Below are 18,317 nucleotides of genomic sequence, written 5' to 3' on the forward strand. Positions count from 1 at the left end.
AGTGCAACAGCAATACGGCAAAATAGTTTTAAAACGAGCATACCTTTAGAATTTCCGATACAGAGACTCACGCGCTGGAGATAAAAATGATTTTTCTGCACAACGTTGCCATTGCTCGCTTTGAAATCCTTGAGTTTGTTAATCAAAAATTCGTCAAAGTTTTAAAAAATAGGAAATCGATCATAAAACAAATTTCAAATTTCAAATTTGGTCTTCCACATGCTCATATTCGTTGGCGGATTACGTTATTCAAAATTCGATGACTCTATGTACCGTTGTTTTATGACAATACGATAAATATACATACATTTATGCAGATTTTTCATTATTTAATTTCTTCAAATATAATGCAGGACTCTAACATTTTATGGCAACATTTTGAAAAGTGAACCGACATTTATCCGTCCGACGCAAAATGCGAAAACGAAACTAATAGTCCTTCGGGATTCAAATCTCTTTGGACTAAAAAAAAAAAAAAAATCTGAAATGTTTCAGATTTTAAATTACGTCCAAAGGGGCGTTCTTTAACATTTTGTATGTTACTTTCTTTATTAAATATCATGTTCCTCGCACTTAAAACATAAGATTCAGTGCAACAGCAATATTGCAAAATAGTTTTAAAACGAGCATATCTTTAGAATTTCCGATACGGAGACTCACGCGCTGGAGATAAAAATATTTTTTCTGCACAACGTTGCCATTGCTCGCATGGAAATCCTTGAGCTTTTTAATCAAAAATTCGTCAAAGTTTTAAAAAATAGGAAATCGATCATAAAACAAATTTCAAATTTGGTCTTCTACATGCTCATATTCGTTGGAGGATTACGTTATTCAAAATTCGATGACTCTATGTACCGTTTTTTTATCACAATACGAGAAATATACATGCATTTATGCAGATTTATCATTATTTAATTTCTTCAAATATAATGCAGGACTCTAAGCTTTTGTGGGAACAGTTTGAAAAGTGAACCGACATTTATGAGTCCGACGCAAAACGCCAAAACGAAACTAATAGTCCTTCGGGATTCAAATCCCTTTGGACTAAAAAAAAAAAAAAAAAAAAATCTGAAATGTTTCAGATTTTAAATTATGTCCAAAGGGGCGTTTTTTAACATTTTGTACGTTACCTTTCTTTATTAAATATCATGTTCCTCGCACTTAAACCATAAGATCCAGTGCAACAGCAATATCGCAAAATAGTTTTAAAACGAGAATATCTTTAGAATTTCCGATACAGAGACTCACGCGCTGGAGATAAAAATGTTTTTTTCTGCACAACGTTGCCATTGCTCGCTTTGTAATCCTTGAGTTTGTTAATCAAAAATTCGTCAAAGTTTTAAAAAATAGGAAATCGACCATAAAACAAATTTCAAATTTCAAATTTGGTTTTCCACATGCTCATATTCGTTGGCGGATTACGTTATTCAAAATTCGATGACTCTATGTACCGTTGTTTTATGACAATACGAGAAATATACATACATTTATGCAGATTTTTCATTATTTAATTTCTTCAAATATAAAGCAGGACTCTAACATTTTATGGCAACATTTTGAAAAGTGAACCGACATTTATCCGTCCGAAGCAAAATGCGAAAACGAAACTAATAGTCCTTCGGGATTCAAATCTCTTTGGACTAAAAAAAAAAAAAAAAATCTGAAATGTTTCAGATTTTAAATTACGTCCAAAGGGGCGTTCTTTAACATTTTGTATGTTACTTTCTTTATTAAATATCATGTTCCTCGCACTTAAACCATAAGATCCAGTGCAACAGCAATATCGCAAAATAGTTTTAAAACGAGCATATCTTTAGAATTTCCGATACAGAGACTCACGCGTTGGAGATAAAAATGTTTTTCTGCACAACGTTGCCATTGCTCGCTTTGAAATCTTTGAGTTTGTTAATCAAAAATTCGTCAAAGTTTTAAAAAATAGGAAATCGATCATAAAACAAATTTCAAATTTCAAATTTGGTCTTCCACATGCTCATATTCGTTGGAGGATTACGTTATTCAAAATTCGATGACTCTATGTACAGTTATTTTATGACAATGCGAGAAATATACATACATTTACGCAGATTTTCATTATTTAATTTCTTCAAATATAATGCAGGACTCTAACATTTTATGGCAACAGTTTGAAAAGTGAACCGACATTTATGAGTCCGACGCAAAATGCCAAAACGAAACTAATAATCCTTCGGGATTCAAATCCTTTGGACTAAAAAAAAAAAAATTTGAAATGTTTCAGATTTTAAATTACATCCAAAGGGGCGTTATTTAACATTTTGTGTGTTACCTTTCTTTATTAAATATCATGTTCCTCGCACTTAAACCATAAGATCCAGTGCAACAGCAATATCGCAAAATAATTTTAAAACGAGCATAGCTTTAGAATTTCCGATACAGAGACTCACGCGCTGGAGATAAAAATGTTTTTCTGCACAACGTTGCCATTGCTAGCTTTGAAATCCTTGAGTTTGTTAATCAAAAATTCGTCAAAGTTTTAAAAAATAGGAAATCGATCATAAAACAAATTTCAAATTTTAAATTTGGTCTTCCACATGCTCATATTCGTTGGAGGATTACGTTATTCAAAATTCGATGACTCTATGTACCGTTATTTTATGACAATGCGAGAAATATACATACATTTACGCAGATTTTCATTATTTAATTTCTTCAAATATAATGCAGGACTCTAACATTTTATGGCAACAATTTGAAAAGTGAACCGACATTTATCCGTCCGACGCAAAATGCCAAAACGAAACTAATAGTTCTTCGGGATTCAAATCCCTTTGGACTAAAAAAAAAAAAAAAAAAATATGAACTGTTTCAGATTTTAAATTACGTCCAAAGGGGAGTTTTTTAACATTTTGTGTGTTACATTTCTTTATTAAATATCATGTTCCTCGCACTTAAAACATAAGATTCAGTGCAACAGCAATATTGCAAAATAGTTTTAAAACGAGCATATCTTTAGAATTTCCGATACAGAGACTCACGCGCTGGAGATAAAAATGTTTTTTCTGCACAACCTTGCCATTACTCGCTTTGAAATCCTTGAGCTTTTTAATCAAAAATTCGTCAAAGTTTTAAAAAATAGGAAATCGATCATAAAACAAATTTCAAATTTGGTCTTCCACATGCTCATATTCGTTGGAGGATTACGTTATTCAAAATTCCATAACTCTATGTACCGTTGTTTTATCACAATACGAGAAATATACATACATTTATGCAGATTTTTCATTATTTAATTTCTTCAAATATAATGCAGGACTCTAACATTTTATGGCAACAGTTTGAAAAGTGAACCGACATTTATGAGTCCGACGCAAAACGCCAAAACGAAACTAATAGTCCTTCGGGATTCAAATCCCTTTGGACTAAAAAAAATAAAATCTGAAATGTTTCAGATTTTAAATTATGTCCAAAGGGGCGTTTTTTAACATTTTGTGTCTTACCTTTCTTTATTAAATATCATGTGCCTCGCACTTAAACCATAAGATCCAGTGCAACAGCAATAGCGCAAAATAATTTTAAAACCAGCATATCTTTAGAATTTCCGATACAGAGACTCACGTGCTGGAGATAAAAATGTTTTTTCTGCACAACGTTGCCATTGCTCGCTTTGAAATCATTGAGTTTGTTAATCAAAAATTCGTCAAAGTTTTAAAAAATAGGAAATCGATCATAAAACAAATTTCAAATTTGGTCTTCCACATGCTCATATTCGTTGGAGGATTACGTTATTCAAAATTCGATGACTCTATGTACCGTTATTTTATGACAATGCGAGAAATATACATAAATTTACGCAGATTTTCATTATTTAATTTCTTTAAATATATTGCAGGACTCTAACATTTTATGGCAACAGTTTGAAAAGTGAACCGACATTTATGAGTCCGACGCAAAATGCCAAAACGAAACTAATAATCCTTCGGGATTCAAATCCCTTTGGACTAAAAAAAAAAAAAAAAAAAAAAAAAAAATCTGAAATTTTTCAGATTTTAACTTACGTCCAAAGGGGCGTTTTTTAACATTTTGTGTGTTACCTTTCTTTATTAAATATCATGTTCCTCGCACTTAAACCATAAGATCCAGTGCAACAGCAATATCGCAAAATAGTTTTAAAACGAGAATATCTTTAGAATTTCCGATACAGAGACTCACGCGCTGGAGATAAAAATGTTTTTTCTGCACAACGTTGCCATTGCTCGCTTTGAAATCCTTGAGTTTGTTAATCAAAAATTCGTCAAAGGTTTAAAAAATAGGAAATCGATCATAAAACGAATTTCAAATTTCAAATTTGGTTTTCCACATGCTCATATTCGTTGGAGGATGACGTTATTCAAAATTCGATGACTCTATGTACCGTTGTTTTATCACAATACGAGAAATATACATACATTTACGCAGATTTTCATTATTTAATTTCTTCAAATACAATGCAGGACTCTAACATTTTATGGCAACAGTTTGAAAAGTGAACCGACATTTATGAGTCCAACGCAAAATGCCAAAACGAAACTAATAGTTCTTCGGGATTCAAATCTTTTTGCACTAAAAAAAAAAAAAAAATCTGAAATGTTTCAGATTTTAAATTACATCCAAAGGGGCGTTTTTTAACATTTTGTATGTTACTTTTCTTTATTAAATATCATGTTCCTCGCACTTAAACCATAAGATCCAGTGCAACAGCAATATCGCAAAATAGTTTTAAAACGAGCATATCTTTAGAATTTCCGATACAGAGAATCACGCGCTGGAGATAAAAATGTTTTTTTCTGCACAACGTTGCCATTGCTCGCTTTGTAATCCTTGAGTTTGTTAATCAAAAATTCGTCAAAGTTTTAAAAAATAGGAAATCGATCATAAAACAAATTTCAAATTTCAAATTTGGTCTTCCACATGCTCATATTCGTTGCAGGATTACGTTATTCAAAATTCGATGACTCTATGTACCGTTATTTTATGACAATGCGAGAAATATACATACATTTACGCAGATTTTCATTATTTAATTTCTTCAAATACAATGCAGGACTCTAACATTTTATGGCAACAGTTTGAAAAGTGAACCGACATTTATGAGTCCAACGCAAAATGCCAAAACGAAACTAATAGTCCTTCGGGATTCAAATCTTTTTGGACCTAAAAAAAAAAAAAAAAAAACCTGAAATGTTTCAGATTTTAAATTACATCCAAAGGGGCGTTATTTAACATTTTGTGTGTTACCTTTCTTTATTAAATATCATGTTCCTCGCACTTAAGCCATAAGATACAGTGCAACAGCAATATCGCAAAATAGTTTTAAAACGAGCATATCTTTAGAATTTCCGATACAGAGACTCAAGCGCTGGAGATAAAAATGTTTTTCTGCACAACGTTGCCATTGCTCGTTTTGAAATCCTTGAGCTTGTTAATCAAAAATTCGTCAAAGTTTTAAAAAATAGGAAATCGATCATAAAAAAAATTTCAAATTTGGTCTTCCACATGCTCATATTCGTTGGAGGATTACGTTATTCAAAATTCGATGACTCTATGTACCGTTATTTTATGACAATGGGAGAAATATACATACATTTACGCAGATTTTCATTATTTATTTTCTTCAAATATATTGCAGGACTCTAACATTTTATGGCAACAGTTTGAAAAGTGAACCGACATTTATCCGTCCGACGCAAAATGCCAAAACGAAACTAATAGTCCTTCGGGATTCAAATCCCTTTGGACTAAAAAAAAAAAAAAAAAAAAAAAAAAAAAAAAAAAAAAAAATCTGAAATGTTTCAGATTTTAAATTATGTCCAAAGGGCCGTTTTTTAACATTTTGTATGTTACCTTTCTTTATTAAATATCATTTTCCTCGCACTTAAACCGTAAGATCCAGTGCAACAGCAAAATCGCAAAATAGTTTTAAAACGAGCATATCTTTAGAATTTCCGATACAGAGACTCACGTGCTGGAGATAAAAATGTTTTTTCTGCACAACGTTGCCATTGCTCGCTTTGAAATCATTGAGTTTGTTAATCAAAAATTCGTCAAAGTTTTAAAAAATAGGAAATCGATCATAAAACAAATTTCAAATTTCAAATTTGGTCTTCTACATGCTCATATTCGTTGGAGGATGACGTTATTCAAAATTCGATGACTCTATGTACCGTTGTTTTATCACAATACGAGAAATATACATACATTTACGCAGATTTTCTTTATTTAATTTCTTCAAATGTAATGCAGGACTCTAACATTTTATGGCAACAGTTTCAAAAGTGAACCCACATTTATCCGTCTGACGCAAAATGCGAAAAAGAAACTAATAATCCTTCGGGATTCAAATCCCTTTGGACTAAAAAAAAAAAAAAAAAAAAAAAAAAAAAAAAAAAAAAAAAAAAAATCTGAAATTTTTCAGATTTTAACTTACGTCCAAAGGGGCGTTTTTTAACATTTTGTGTGTTACCTTTCTTTATTAAATATCATGTTCCTCGCACTTAAACCATAAGATCCAGTGCAACAGCAATATCGCAAAATAGTTTTAAAACGAGAATATCTTTAGAATTTCCGATACAGAGACTCACGCGCTGGAGATAAAAATGTTTTTTCTGCACAACGTTGCCATTGCTCGCTTTGAAATCCTTGAGTTTGTTAATCAAAAATTCGTCAAAGGTTTAAAAAATAGGAAATCGATCATAAAACGAATTTCAAATTTCAAATTTGGTTTTCCACATGCTCATATTCGTTGGAGGATGACGTTATTCAAAATTCGATGACTCTATGTACCGTTGTTTTATCACAATACGAGAAATATACATACATTTACGCAGATTTTCATTATTTAATTTCTTCAAATACAATGCAGGACTCTAACATTTTATGGCAACAGTTTGAAAAGTGAACCGACATTTATGAGTCCAACGCAAAATGCCAAAACGAAACTAATAGTTCTTCGGGATTCAAATCTTTTTGCACTAAAAAAAAAAAAAAAATCTGAAATGTTTCAGATTTTAAATTACATCCAAAGGGGCGTTTTTTAACATTTTGTATGTTACTTTTCTTTATTAAATATCATGTTCCTCGCACTTAAACCATAAGATCCAGTGCAACAGCAATATCGCAAAATAGTTTTAAAACGAGCATATCTTTAGAATTTCCGATACAGAGAATCACGCGCTGGAGATAAAAATGTTTTTTTCTGCACAACGTTGCCATTGCTCGCTTTGTAATCCTTGAGTTTGTTAATCAAAAATTCGTCAAAGTTTTAAAAAATAGGAAATCGATCATAAAACAAATTTCAAATTTCAAATTTGGTCTTCCACATGCTCATATTCGTTGCAGGATTACGTTATTCAAAATTCGATGACTCAATGTACCGTTATTTTATGACAATGCGAGAAATATACATACATTTACGCAGATTTTCATTATTTAATTTCTTCAAATACAATGCAGGACTCTAACATTTTATGGCAACAGTTTGAAAAGTGAACCGACATTTATGAGTCCAACGCAAAATGCCAAAACGAAACTAATAGTCCTTCGGGATTCAAATCTTTTTGGACCTAAAAAAAAAAAAAAAAAAACCTGAAATGTTTCAGATTTTAAATTACATCCAAAGGGGCGTTATTTAACATTTTGTGTGTTACCTTTCTTTATTAAATATCATGTTCCTCGCACTTAAGCCATAAGATACAGTGCAACAGCAATATCGCAAAATAGTTTTAAAACGAGCATATCTTTAGAATTTCCGATACAGAGACTCAAGCGCTGGAGATAAAAATGTTTTTCTGCACAACGTTGCCATTGCTCGTTTTGAAATCCTTGAGCTTGTTAATCAAAAATTCGTCAAAGTTTTAAAAAATAGGAAATCGATCATAAAAAAAATTTCAAATTTGGTCTTCCACATGCTCATATTCGTTGGAGGATTACGTTATTCAAAATTCGATGACTCTATGTACCGTTATTTTATGACAATGGGAGAAATATACATACATTTACGCAGATTTTCATTATTTATTTTCTTCAAATATATTGCAGGACTCTAACATTTTATGGCAACAGTTTGAAAAGTGAACCGACATTTATCCGTCCGACGCAAAATGCCAAAACGAAACTAATAGTCCTTCGGGATTCAAATCCCTTTGGACTAAAAAAAAAAAAAAAAAAAAAAAAAAAAAAAAAAAAAAAAATCTGAAATGTTTCAGATTTTAAATTATGTCCAAAGGGCCGTTTTTTAACATTTTGTATGTTACCTTTCTTTATTAAATATCATTTTCCTCGCACTTAAACCGTAAGATCCAGTGCAACAGCAAAATCGCAAAATAGTTTTAAAACGAGCATATCTTTAGAATTTCCGATACAGAGACTCACGTGCTGGAGATAAAAATGTTTTTTCTGCACAACGTTGCCATTGCTCGCTTTGAAATCATTGAGTTTGTTAATCAAAAATTCGTCAAAGTTTTAAAAAATAGGAAATCGATCATAAAACAAATTTCAAATTTCAAATTTGGTCTTCTACATGCTCATATTCGTTGGAGGATGACGTTATTCAAAATTCGATGACTCTATGTACCGTTGTTTTATCACAATACGAGAAATATACATACATTTACGCAGATTTTCTTTATTTAATTTCTTCAAATGTAATGCAGGACTCTAACATTTTATGGCAACAGTTTCAAAAGTGAACCCACATTTATCCGTCTGACGCAAAATGCGAAAAAGAAACTAATAATCCTTCGGGATTCAAATCCCTTTGGACTAAAAAAAAAAAAAAAAAAAAAAAAAAAAAAAAAAAAATCTGAAATTTTTCAGATTTTAACTTACGTCCAAAGGGGCGTTTTTTAACATTTTGTGTGTTACCTTTCTTTATTAAATATCATGTTCCTCGCACTTAAACCATAAGATCCAGTGCAACAGCAATATCGCAAAATAGTTTTAAAACGAGAATATCTTTAGAATTTCCGATACAGAGACTCACGCGCTGGAGATAAAAATGTTTTTTCTGCACAACGTTGCCATTGCTCGCTTTGAAATCCTTGAGTTTGTTAATCAAAAATTCGTAAAAGTTTTAAAAAATAGGAAATCGATCATAAAACGAATTTCAAATTTCAAATTTGGTTTTCCACATGCTCATATTCGTTGGAGGATGACGTTATTCAAAATTCGATGACTCTATGTACCGTTGTTTTATCACAATACGAGAAATATACATACATTTACGCAGATTTTCATTATTTAATTTCTTCAAATACAATGCAGGACTCTAACATTTTATGGCAACAGTTTGAAAAGTGAACCGACATTTATGAGTCCAACGCAAAATGCCAAAACGAAACTAATAGTCCTTCGGGATTCAAATCTTTTTGGACCTAAAAAAAAAAAAAAAAAAACCTGAAATGTTTCAGATTTTAAATTACATCCAAAGGGGCGTTATTTAACATTTTGTGTGTTACCTTTCTTTATTAAATATCATGTTCCTCGCACTTAAGCCATAAGATACAGTGCAACAGCAATATCGCAAAATAGTTTTAAAACGAGCATATCTTTAGAATTTCCGATACAGAGACTCAAGCGCTGGAGATAAAAATGTTTTTCTGCACAACGTTGCCATTGCTCGTTTTGAAATCCTTGAGCTTGTTAATCAAAAATTCGTCAAAGTTTTAAAAAATAGGAAATCGATCATAAAAAAAATTTCAAATTTGGTCTTCCACATGCTCATATTCGTTGGAGGATTACGTTATTCAAAATTCGATGACTCTATGTACCGTTATTTTATGACAATGGGAGAAATATACATACATTTACGCAGATTTTCATTATTTATTTTCTTCAAATATATTGCAGGACTCTAACATTTTATGGCAACAGTTTGAAAAGTGAACCGACATTTATCCGTCCGACGCAAAATGCCAAAACGAAACTAATAGTCCTTCGGGATTCAAATCCCTTTGGACTAAAAAAAAAAAAAAAAAAAAAAAAAAAAAAAAAAAAAAAATCTGAAATGTTTCAGATTTTAAATTATGTCCAAAGGGCCGTTTTTTAACATTTTGTATGTTACCTTTCTTTATTAAATATCATGTTCCTCGCACTTAAACCATAAGATCCAGTGCAACAGCAAAATCGCAAAATAGTTTTAAAACGAGCATATCTTTAGAATTTCCGATACAGAGACTCACGCGTTGGAGATAAAAATGTTTTTCTGCGCAACGTTGCCATTGCTCGCTTTGAAATCCTTGAGTTTGTTAATCAAAAATTCGTCAAAGTTTTAAAAAATAGGAAATCGATCATAAAACAAATTTCAAATTTCAAATTTGGTCTTCCACATGCTCATATTCGTTGGCGCATTACGTTATTCAAAATTCGATGACTCTATGTACCGTTGTTTTATGACAATACGAGAAATATACATACATTTATGCAGATTTTTCATTATTTAATTTCTTCAAATATAATGCAGGACTCTAACATTTTATGGCAACATTTTGAAAAGTGAACCGACATTTATCCGTCCGACGCAAAATGCGAAAACGAAACTAATAGTCCTTCGGGATTCAAATCTCTTTGGACTAAAAAAAAAAAAAATCTGAAATGTTTCAGATTTTAAATTACGTCCAAAGGGGCGTTCTTTAACATTTTGTATGTTACTTTCTTTATTAAATATCATGTTCCTCGCACTTAAAACATAAGATTCAGTGCAACAGCAATATTGCAAAATAGTTTTAAAACGAGCATATCTTTAGAATTTCCGATACGGAGACTCACGCGCTGGAGATAAAAATGTTTTTTCTGCACAACGTTGCCATTGCTCGCTTTGAAATCCTTGAGCTTTTTAATCAAAAATTCGTCAAAGTTTTAAAAAATAGGAAATCGATCATAAAAGAAATTTCAAATTTGGTCTTCTACATGCTCATATTCGTTGGAGGATTACGTTATTCAAAATTCGATGACTCTATGTACCGTTGTTTTATCACAATACGAGAAATATTCATGCATTTATGCAGATTTTTCATTATTTAATTTCTTCAAATATAATGCAGGACTCTAACATTTTGTGGCAACAGTTTGAAAAGTGAACCGACATTTATGAGTCCGACGCGAAACGCCAAAACGAAACTAATAGTCCTTCGGGATTCAAATCCCTTTGGACTAAAAAAAAAAAAATCTGAAATGTTTCAGATTTTAAATTATGTCCAAAGGGGCGTTTTTTAACATTTTGTACGTTACCTTTCTTTATTAAATATCATTTTCCTCGCACTTAAACCATAAGATCCAGTGCAACAGCAATATCGCAAAATAGATTTAAAACGAGCATATCTTTAGAATTTCCGATACAGAGACTCACGCGTTGGAGATAAAAATGTTTTTCTGCACAACGTTGCCATTGCTCGCTTTGAAATCTTTGAGTTTGTTAATCAAAAATTCGTCAAAGTTTTAAAAAATAGGAAATCGATCATAAAACAAATTTCAAATTTCAAATTTGGTCTTCCACATGCTCATATTCGTTGGAGGATTACGTTATTCAAAATTCGATGACTCTATGTACCGTTATTTTATGACAATGCGAGAAATATACATACATTTACGCAGATTTTCATTATTTAATTTCTTCAAATATAATGCAGGTCTCTAACATTTTATGGCAACAGTTTGAAAAGTGAACCGACATTTATGAGTCCGACGCAAAATGCCAAAACGAAACTAATAATCCTTCGGGATTCAAATCCCTTTGGACTAAAAAAGAAAATTGAAATGTTTCAGATTTTAAATTACGTCCAAAGGGGCGTTTTTTTAACATTTTGTGTGTTACCTTTGTTTATTAAATATCATGTGCCTCGCACTTAAACCATAAGATCCAGTGCAACAGCAATATCGCAAAATAATTTTAAAACCAGAATATCTTTAGAATTTCCGATACAGAGACTCACGTGCTGGAGATAAAAATGTTTTTTCTGCACAACGTTGCCATTGCTCGCTTTGAAATCATTGAGTTTGTTAATCAAAAATTCGTCAAAGTTTTAAAAAATAGGAAATCGATTATAAAAGAAATTTCAAATTTCAAATTTGGTCTTCCACATGCTCATATTTGTTGGAGGATTACGTTATTCAAAATTCGATGACTCTATGTACCGTTATTTTATGACAATGCAAGAAATATACATACATTTACGCAGATTTTCATTATTTAATTTCTTTAAATATATTGCAGGACTCTAACATTTTATGGCAACAGTTTCAAAAGTGAACCGACATTTATCCGTCTGACGCAAAATGCGAAAACGAAACTAATAATCCTTCGGGATTCAAATCCCTTTGGACTAAAAAAAAAAAAAAAAAAAAAAAAAAAATCTGAAATTTTTCAGATTTTAACTTACGTCCAAAGGGGCGTTTTTTAACATTTTGTGTGTAACCCTTCTTTATTAAATATGATGTTCCTCGCACTTAAACCATAAGATCCAGTGCAACAGCAATATCGCAAAATAGTTTTAAAACGAGAATATCTTTAGAATTTCCGATACAGAGACTCACGCGCTGGAGATAAAAATGTTTTTTCTGCACAACGTTGCCATTGCTCGCTTTGAAATCCTTGAGTTTGTTAATCAAAAATTCGTCAAAGGTTTAAAAAATAGGAAATCGATCATAAAACGAATTTCAAATTTCAAATTTGGTTTTCCACATGCTCATATTCGTTGGAGGATGACGTTATTCAAAATTCGATGACTCTATGTACCGTTGTTTTATCACAATACGAGAAATATACATACATTTACGCAGATTTTCATTATTTAATTTCTTCAAATACAATGCAGGACTCTAACATTTTATGGCAACAGTTTGAAAAGTGAACCGACATTTATGAGTCCAACGCAAAATGCCAAAACGAAACTAATAGTTCTTCGGGATTCAAATCTTTTTGCACTAAAAAAAAAAAAAATCTGAAATGTTTCAGATTTTAAATTACATCCAAAGGGGCGTTTTTTAACATTTTGTATGTTACTTTTCTTTATTAAATATCATGTTCCTCGCACTTAAACCATAAGATCCAGTGCAACAGCAATATCGCAAAATAGTTTTAAAACGAGCATATCTTTAGAATTTCCGATACAGAGACTCACGCGCTGGAGATAAAAATGTTTTTTTCTGCACAACGTTGCCATTGCTCGCTTTGTAATCCTTGAGTTTGTTAATCAAAAATTCGTCAAAGTTTTAAAAAATAGGAAATCGATCATAAAACACATTTCAAATTTCAAATTTGGTCTTCCACATGCTCATATTCGTTGCAGGATTACGTTATTCAAAATTCGATGACTCTATGTACCGTTATTTTATGACAATGCGAGAAATATACATACATTTACGCAGATTTTCATTATTTAATTTCTTCAAATACAATGCAGGACTCTAACATTTTATGGCAACAGTTTGAAAAGTGAACCGACATTTATGAGTCCAACGCAAAATGCCAAAACGAAACTAATAGTCCTTCGGGATTCAAATCTTTTTGGACCTAAAAAAAAAAAAAAAAAACCTGAAATGTTTCAGATTTTAAATTACATCCAAAGGGGCGTTATTTAACATTTTGTGTGTTACCTTTCTTTATTAAATATCATGTTCCTCGCACTTAAGCCATAAGATACAGTGCAACAGCAATATCGCAAAATAGTTTTAAAACGAGCATATCTTTAGAATTTCCGATACAGAGACTCAAGCGCTGGAGATAAAAATGTTTTTCTGCACAACGTTGCCATTGCTCGTTTTGAAATCCTTGAGCTTGTTAATCAAAAATTCGTCAAAGTTTTAAAAAATAGGAAATCGATCATAAAAAAAATTTCAAATTTGGTCTTCCACATGCTCATATTCGTTGGAGGATTACGTTATTCAAAATTCGATGACTCTATGTACCGTTATTTTATGACAATGGGAGAAATATACATACATTTACGCAGATTTTCATTATTTATTTTCTTCAAATATATTGCAGGACTCTAACATTTTATGGCAACAGTTTGAAAAGTGAACCGACATTTATCCGTCCGACGCAAAATGCCAAAACGAAACTAATAGTCCTTCGGGATTCAAATCCCTTTGGACTAAAAAAAAAAAAAAAAAAAAAAAAAAAAAAAAAAAAAAAAAAAATCTGAAATGTTTCAGATTTTAAATTATGTCCAAAGGGCCGTTTTTTAACATTTTGTATGTTACCTTTCTTTATTAAATATCATGTTCCTCGCACTTAAACCATAAGATCCAGTGCAACAGCAAAATCGCAAAATAGTTTTAAAACGAGCATATCTTTAGAATTTCCGATACAGAGACTCACGCGTTGGAGATAAAAATGTTTTTCTGCGCAACGTTGCCATTGCTCGCTTTGAAATCCTTGAGTTTGTTAATCAAAAATTCGTCAAAGTTTTAAAAAATAGGAAATCGATCATAAAACAAATTTCAAATTTCAAATTTGGTCTTCCACATGCTCATATTCGTTGGCGCATTACGTTATTCAAAATTCGATGACTCTATGTACCGTTGTTTTATGACAATACGAGAAATATACATACATTTATGCAGATTTTTCATTATTTAATTTCTTCAAATATAATGCAGGACTCTAACATTTTATGGCAACATTTTGAAAAGTGAACCGACATTTATCCGTCCGACGCAAAATGCGAAAACGAAACTAATAGTCCTTCGGGATTCAAATCTCTTTGGACTAAAAAAAAAAAAAATCTGAAATGTTTCAGATTTTAAATTACGTCCAAAGGGGCGTTCTTTAACATTTTGTATGTTACTTTCTTTATTAAATATCATGTTCCTCGCACTTAAAACATAAGATTCAGTGCAACAGCAATATTGCAAAATAGTTTTAAAACGAGCATATCTTTAGAATTTCCGATACGGAGACTCACGCGCTGGAGATAAAAATGTTTTTTCTGCACAACGTTGCCATTGCTCGCTTTGAAATCCTTGAGCTTTTTAATCAAAAATTCGTCAAAGTTTTAAAAAATAGGAAATCGATCATAAAAGAAATTTCAAATTTGGTCTTCTACATGCTCATATTCGTTGGAGGATTACGTTATTCAAAATTCGATGACTCTATGTACCGTTGTTTTATCACAATACGAGAAATATTCATGCATTTATGCAGATTTTTCATTATTTAATTTCTTCAAATATAATGCAGGACTCTAACATTTTGTGGCAACAGTTTGAAAAGTGAACCGACATTTATGAGTCCGACGCAAAACGCCAAAACGAAACTAATAGTCCTTCGGGATTCAAATCCCTTTGGACTAAAAAAAAAAAAAATCTGAAATGTTTCAGATTTTAAATTACGTCCAAAGGGGCGTTTTTTTAACATTTTGTGTGTTACCTTTGTTTATTAAATATCATGTGCCTCGCACTTAAACCATAAGATCCAGTGCAACAGCAATATCGCAAAATAATTTTAAAACCAGAATATCTTTAGAATTTCCGATACAGAGACTCACGTGCTGGAGATAAAAATGTTTTTTCTGCACAACGTTGCCATTGCTCGCTTTGAAATCATTGAGTTTGTTAATCAAAAATTCGTCAAAGTTTTAAAAAATAGGAAATCGATCATAAAACAAATTTCAAGTTTCAAATTTGGTCTTCCACATGCTCATATTCGTTGGAGGATTACGTTATTCAAAATTCGATGACTCTATGTACCGTTATTTTATGACAATGCAAGAAATATACATACATTTACGCAGATTTTCATTATTTAATTTCTTCAAATATAATGCAGGACTCTAACATTTTATGGCAACAGTTTGAAAAGTGAACCGACATTTATCCGTCCGACGCAAAATGCGAAAACGAAACTAATAATCCTTCGGGATTCAAATCCCTTTAGACTAAAAGAAAAAAAAAAAAAAATCTGAAATTTTTCAGATTTTAACTTACGTCCAAAGGGGTGTTTTTTAACATTTTGTGTGTTACCTTTCTTTATTAAAGATCATGTTCCTCGCACTTAAACCATAAGATCCAGTGCAACAGCAATATCGCAAAATAGTTTTAAAACGAGAATATCTTTAGAATTTCCGATACAGAGACTCACGCGCTGGAGATAAAAATGTTTTTTCTGCACAACGTTGCCATTGCTCGCTTTGAAATCCTTGAGTTTGTTAATCAAAAATTCGTCAAAGGTTTAAAAAATAGGAAATCGATCATAAAACGAATTTCAAATTTCAAATTTGGTTTTCCACATGCTCATATTCGTTGGAGGATGACGTTATTCAAAATTCGATGACTCTATGTACCGTTGATTTATCACAATACGAGAAATATACATACATTTATGCAGATTTTCATTATTTAATTTCTTCAAATACAATGCAGGACTCTAACATTTTATGGCAACAGTTTGAAAAGTGAACCGACATTTATGAGTCCAACGCAAAATGCCAAAACGAAACTAATAGTTCTTCGGGATTCAAATCTTTTTGCACTAAAAAAAAAAAAAAAAAAAATCTGAAATGTTTCAGATTTTAAATTACATCCAAAGGGGCGTTTTTTAACATTTTGTATGTTACTTTTCTTTATGAAATATCATGTTCCTCGCACTTAAACCATAAGATCCAGTGCAACAGCAATATCGCAAAATAGTTTTAAAACGAGCATATCTTTAGAATTTCCGATACAGAGACTCACGTGCTGGAGATAAAAATGTTTTTTCTGCACGACGTTGCCATTGCTCCCTTTGAAATCCTTGAGTTTGTTAATCAAAAATTCGTCAAAGTTTTAAAAAATAGGAAATCGATCATAAAACAAATTTCAAATTTCAAATTTGGTCTTCCACATGCTCATATTCGTTGGAGGATTACGTTATTCAAAATTCGATGACTCTATATACCGTTATTTTATGACAATGCGAGAAATATACATACATTTACGCAGATTTTCATTATTTAATTTCTTCAAATACAATGCAGGATTCTAACATTTTATGGCAACACTTTGAAAAGTGAACCGACATTTATGAGTCCAACGCAAAATGGCAAAACGAAACTAATAGTCCTTCGGGATTCAAATCTTTTTGGACCTAAAAAAAAAAAAAAATCTGAAATGTTTCAGATTTTAAATTACATCCAAAGGGGCGTTATTTAACATTTTGTGTGTTACCTTTCTTTATTAAATATCATGTTCCTCGCACTTAAGCCATAAGATACAGTGCAACAGCAATATCGCAAAATAGTTTTAAAACGAGCATATCTTTAGAATTTCCGATACAGAGACTCAAGCGCTGGAGATAAAAATGTTTTTCTGCACAACGTTGCCATTGCTCGCTTTGAAATCCTTGAGCTTGTTAATCAAAAATTCGTCAAAGTTTTAAAAAATAGGAAATCGATCATAAAAAAAATTTCAAATTTGGTCTTCTACATGCTCATATTCGTTGGAGGATTACGTTATTCAAAATTCGATTACTCTATGTACCGTTATTTTATGACAATGGGAGAAATATACTTACATTTACGCAGATTTTCATTATTTATTTTCTTCAAATATATTGCAGGACTCTAACATTTTATGGCAACAGTTTCAAAAGTGAACCGACATTTATCCGTCCGACGCAAAATGCCAAAACGAAACTAATAATCTTTCGGGATTCAAATCCCTTTGGACTAAAAAAAAAAAAAAAAAAATCTGAAATGTTTCAGATTTTAAATTATGTCCAAAGGGGCGTTTTTTAACATTTTGTATATTACCTTTCTTTATTAAATATCATGTTCCTCGCACTTAAACCATAAGATCCAGTGCAACAGCAATACGGCAAAATAGTTTTAAAACGAGCATACCTTTAGAATTTCCGATACAGAGACTCACGCGCTGGAGATAAAAATGATTTTTCTGCACAACGTTGCCATTGCTCGCTTTGAAATCCTTGAGTTTGTTAATCAAAAATTCGTCAAAGTTTTAAAAAATAGGAAATCGATCATAAAACAAATTTCAAATTTCAAATTTGGTCTTCCACATGCTCATATTCGTTGGCGGATTACGTTATTCAAAATTCGATGACTCTATGTACCGTTGTTTTATGACAATACGATAAATATACATACATTTATGCAGATTTTTCATTATTTAATTTCTTCAAATATAATGCAGGACTCTAACATTTTATGGCAACATTTTGAAAAGTGAACCGACATTTATCCGTCCGACGCAAAATGCGAAAACGAAACTAATAGTCCTTCGGGATTCAAATCTCTTTGGACTAAAAAAAAAAAAAAAAAATCTGAAATGTTTCAGATTTTAAATTACGTCCAAAGGGGCGTTCTTTA

This window comes from Stegodyphus dumicola, chromosome 11 (genome assembly GCF_044657685.1).
Source record: "Stegodyphus dumicola isolate Sdum_Otavi_A_Nest chromosome 11, ASM4465768v1".
Lineage (NCBI taxonomy): Eukaryota > Metazoa > Arthropoda > Arachnida > Araneae > Eresidae > Stegodyphus > Stegodyphus dumicola.